Below are 5,238 nucleotides of genomic sequence, written 5' to 3'. Positions count from 1 at the left end.
AGGTTGGAGGCATGAAAATTTTCTAAACTCTCCCCCCCCCCCCCATCCCCCAAAAGCACCAGATCATCTGGTGGCTGAGACGATGAAAATGGCAGATGGCTGCAGTGCTCCAAGATGAGAGGTGAAATGACAAGATCTGAAGCTGAATGAAATGATAGCTGCGAACAGGCGTTGATGTACTTCATTGGGGACATGCTGAAAAATCTGTGCCCCGACCGGGACTCGAACCCGGGGATCTCCTGCTTACATGGCAGACGCTCTATCCATCTGAGCCACCGTGGGCATAGAGGATAGTGCGTCTGCAGGGACTTTAGATGTTTGCCTATCATACTCATTACTCGTGGCAGATTAATCTACCAAGCCCCGTACGAGTTCGGGCATAGTGTGTGCGTTCGCACAAGAAGGTCAATGACCGGGAAGCCATATTTTAACTATATATTGCGGTAGTATCTGTTCCCGAAAGAACAGTTACTGTGGATGACCATGCAGCTTTGCTAGAAATGAAATGATAATTAAATGGACACCCTAGCTGCAAACAGGCGTTGATGTACTTCATTGGGGACATGCTGAAAATGTGTGCCCCGTCCGCTCCTTCACTACATAAGGTGAACCATCGAATACATTTGTATACGTTCCGTTGGACGGCGCTTAGCTTACTCTGGTGCTAACGCCTTTCCAGGACAATGCATATTCTGTTGCAGTGCAAACAGCACACATATGCTAAATAAATCACTGTGGCATACAAACAAATCATTAATATTCTCTACGTCAGTCTGAGCTTGAGACGTGTGTTTTACATTGGATATATTTCTTCTTAAGTGTGTAAAGAGCATCCAGTAAGCAATGAGATCATTCATTCTCTATTGATCATCCACTCTTAAAGCATTCTTCTGTTATTAACATGTTGCATCTCCTGGAATCTCTCTTTGCTTAGCTTGTATTTGCTCGAGATAAAAAAAATACATTTTCTTAGGGAAAGAGAACAGTTGTATGTAAAACATATGTGTGAAGGTCAAAGAACATAAACGATACTATGAATTTTTGTGTGTTACATTGTTTTATTTGAAATATGTGTGGTGTTTGCACTGTAACAGATTATACACTCCTGAAAATTGAAATAAGAACACCGTGAATTCATTGTCCCAGGAAGGAGAAACTTTATTGACACATTCCTGGGGTCAGATACATCACATGATCACACTGACAGAACCACAGGCACATAGACACAGGCAACAGAGCATGCACAATGTCGGCACTAGTACAGTGTATATCCACCTTTCGCAGCAATGCAGGCTGCTATTCTCCCATGGAGACGATCGTACAGATGCTGGATGTAGTCCTGTGGAACGGCTTGCCATGCCATTTCCACCTGGCGCCTCAGTTGGACCAGCGTTCGTGCTGGACGTGCAGACCGCGTGAGACGACGCTTTATCCAGTTCCAAACATGTTCAATGGGGGACAGATCCGGAGATCTTGCTGGCCAGGGTAGTTGACTTACACCTTCTAGAGCACGTTGGGTGGCACGGGATACATGCGGACGTGCATTGTCCTGTTGGAACAGCAAGTTCCCTTGCCGGTCTAGGAATGGTAGAACGATGGGTTCGATGACGGTTTGGATGTACCGTGCACTATTCAGTGTCCCCTCGACGATCACCAGTGGTGTACGGCCAGTGTAGGAGATCGCTCCCCACACCATGATGCCGGGTGTTGGCCCTGTGTGCCTCGGTCGTATGCAGTCCTGATTGTGGCGCTCACCTGCACGGCGCCAAACACGCATACGACCATCATTGGCACCAAGGCAGAAGCGACTCTCATCGCTGAAGACGACACGTCTCCATTCACGCCTGTCGCGACACCACTGGAGGCGGGCTGCACGATGTTGGGGCGTGAGCGGAAGACGGCCTAACGGTGTGCGGGACCGTAGCCCAGCTTCATGGAGACGGTTGCGAATGGTCCTCGCCGATACCCCAGGAGCAACAGTGTCCCTAATTTGCTGGGAAGTGGCGGTGCGGTCCCCTACGGCACTGCGTAGGATCCTACGGTCTTGGCGTGCATCCGTGCGTCGCTGCGGTCCGGTCCCAGGTCGACGGGCACGTGCACCTTCCGCCGACCACTGGCGACAACATCGATGTACTGTGGAGACCTCACGCCCCACGTGTTGAGCAATTCGGCGGTACGTCCACCCGGCCTCCCGCATGCCCACTATACGCCCTCGCTCAAAGTCCGTCAACTGCACATACGGTTCACGTCCACGCTGTCGCGGCATGCTACCAGTGTTAAAGACTGCGATGGAGCTCCGTATGCCACGGCAAACTGGCTGACACTGACGGCGGCGGTGTACAAATGCTGCGCAGCTAGCGCCATTCGACGGCCAACACCGCGGTTCCTGGTGTGTCCGCTGTGCCGTGCGTGTGATAATTGCTTGTACAGCCCTCTCGCAGTGTCCGGAGCAAGTATGGTGGGTCTGACACACCGGTGTCAATGTGTTCTTTTTTCCATTTCCAGGAGTGTATATTGTCATGCCAAGGTATAAGCACCAAGTCAAAGCACTGGAACATATGTTAGTATAAACAATTGTTTCACATTATATGTAATGAAATGCAGACACTTCAGCACATCTTAATATCAAAACAATAAATAAAGTGGCTTCAAATACGCAGATATTCTCTTGCAGTGCTGGAGCGGACGACATGTTGTAATAGGAAATGTTGGCCATGTGAAGATGGGCGTAATAGCTTGAAATCGTTTACGACGTTGAAATAAAGCATTTTGAAAGTATTTTTGACAGGTTGCGTAGTTCACCAACAATCCTTAACTGCTGAGGAGTTCACCAGATCCTGCGTGGATAAAACATCAGTAGTAGTTTTTACTCACAGTCTCAGTCGGTATTACCTTTCAGTATTTTCCCAGTGGTCCAGTGATACAATGGCAGCCTGCAGATCGACGATCCCTACAAAAGCATCGTAACAAAGAGCATCAAAAAAATTTGATGGGGATCATGACACTACCTAATGGTTCAGAAGTTCCTTTTATCAAAGATAATGGCTTCGTAAGCCTGCAGGCATAAATTACCTATTTTACTTCGAGAATGTAAACGATCGCACTAAGGAAACTGAGGAGTATTGTAGATCACTCATGTAACTATATCCAAGATTTGGAGAAATGTGCGATGGGGGTAAGAAATCTCAGTTGTTATAACGCAAGAAGAAGATAAAAAAGACAGTGGATGTTTGAATATCCCGTTATCGGGTAGTGAGAGATTACAATTTGTATAGTTTCATCTGTGCGCCCGCGCCTTTGTGCGTGCGTGCGCTTGTGTGTGTGTGTGTGTGTGTGTGTGTGTGTGTGTGAGAGAGAGAGAGAGAGAGAGAGAGAGAGAGAGAGAGAAGTGTTAGCCGTAGTTCACTCATATATATCGGCGTTGCGTGAGGTAGATGCCCTGAACTAACAACGCGCTTGCCCTAACCTGCGCCTCTTATAAGGAGCAGAGGTGCCGGCGAGACAAAGCTATGATACAGAGCGCCGTTAGCTTCCCGGCGCTCATTGCGGACGCCTTCATTTAGCACGTGTTGCGTTTTATTGTGCTCATTACTGAGGCAGTCCGTGCGCTGCCTTGGGACAGTTATGATGAATGCAGAGAATTACTAACCGATCTCACTAAGTTTACGACCGCGTGCAAAAAGAGAGCTATTTGCCAACGCAACCACTCGCCGGTGATGTGATTTAGCGGCAGACAGCTTCAGCATATTCATGCGGTGAAGGTAAGCTCCTGTGGCTTACTTCACTTTAACGATTTCAAAAGATTATCCTCGTATCGTGACGTGTAGGTAATGGGGAATTTTATGTTGCTTCTATTTGTGAAAGGCTGAGGTGATGGCAGGGAGAGCATCCGTAAATAGAAGGAAGTTTATTTGCTGTTTAAGCTCTCCATTCCTCTCTAGAAGTACACAATAACTGCGAGATTAATAAGCAAAAAACAACAGACAACAGGCTCATCAAAAGACAATCAGGGAATGAAACAAAGTCTAGATTTGGAAGGATTAAATTTGGATTACCTTATCTTCACAATCACCAAGTAGTTGCACCGTTGTCAGGCCTGCCACAGAATGAAACGAAAGTTCATGAACTTACAGGGTGTACATATAGTCCGGGAACACTTTCAATTATTTATTGCACAAGAACCAAACATTGTACAGACATCATAATAATGTCATTTTGAAGAAAAACATGAAAGTTTTTTTTCATATATACCGCCACAGCGTAGTTTGGTAATTTTCCAATAGTCAGCGCTAGTCGCAAACATGGCGAGTTCAGGAGCGGAGCGAGCTTTCTGTGTGTTGGAGTTCGACAAAAACAAGGGTGCTACAGCTGTTCAAAGGATGTTTAGAACGAAGTACGGTAAGAAGCAATCGGACTCTCTGTTCATCTTTTAGGAGGATGGGGCTCCATCCCATTTTCATCGTGAAGTTCGTGGATACCTGAAAACGGAGCTGCGCATCGATGGATCGGTCGTGCTACAGAAGAGGACAGCTGTTTCATGAAATGGCCTACCCGATCAGCAGATCTCACTTCGTGTGACTTTTTTCTATGGGGACACATTAAAGATCCGTATGTACCGACTCTACCACGTGGTGTAGCAGAGCTCCGGGAGAGAATACGGGAAGCGAATGCCACAGTCGACGTCATGCTGGGACGGTATGGCAAGAATTCAATTACCGTACTGGCGTCTGCCGGGTCACTCATGGTTCGCATATCGAATGTTTGTAAAAAAAAAAAAACTTTCAGAGTTTCTCTTCAAATTGCAATATATGACATCTGTACAATGTTTAGTTCTTGTGCAATAAATAACTGAAAGTGTTCCCGGCCTTTATATACACCCTGTACTCTTGGTACATAACATCTCCACTCAGAATCACAACTTGAGCGAAACAATTCATGTTAAAATGTGGAGAAATAGCAATACTTTCACACAGACGTCGTTCAGTTAAATCTAAAGAATCGGATGTAAGATTAAAAAAAAATCTCAAATCCAGCCAATTCTTAAGTATTAATAACAGCGTGTCACTTTAATAAAAATAATAATTTATTTACTAGAGTAAAGACATAGGATTTTATAAATTTACAGTTTCAGGTAAGGAAATGAGAGGACTGTATATGTATTCATGTCGACGGATTTATACCACACTGGGCAATTGTAACGATCATCCGGTTTTGTAATAACCATTTTGTACAACGGTA

At 45.8% G+C, this 5,238-nt stretch overlaps 1 non-coding gene across 1 annotated transcript; it reads right to left on the bottom strand.

Moving 5' to 3' along the window:
* Nucleotides 1-207: 207 nt before the first annotated feature.
* On the bottom strand, nucleotides 208-283 carry Trnat-ugu (transfer RNA threonine (anticodon UGU)). Its single transcript has one exon. It is a non-coding gene; the product is annotated as a tRNA-Thr (tRNA).
* Between the last annotated feature and the right edge of the window lie 4,955 nt (nucleotides 284-5,238).

The sequence above is a fragment of the Schistocerca cancellata genome, chromosome 1, assembly GCF_023864275.1.
Source record: "Schistocerca cancellata isolate TAMUIC-IGC-003103 chromosome 1, iqSchCanc2.1, whole genome shotgun sequence".
NCBI lineage: Eukaryota > Metazoa > Arthropoda > Insecta > Orthoptera > Acrididae > Schistocerca > Schistocerca cancellata.
The sequence above is the reverse complement of the archived record's forward strand: the minus strand, read 5'-3'. Positions and strand labels throughout refer to the sequence as shown.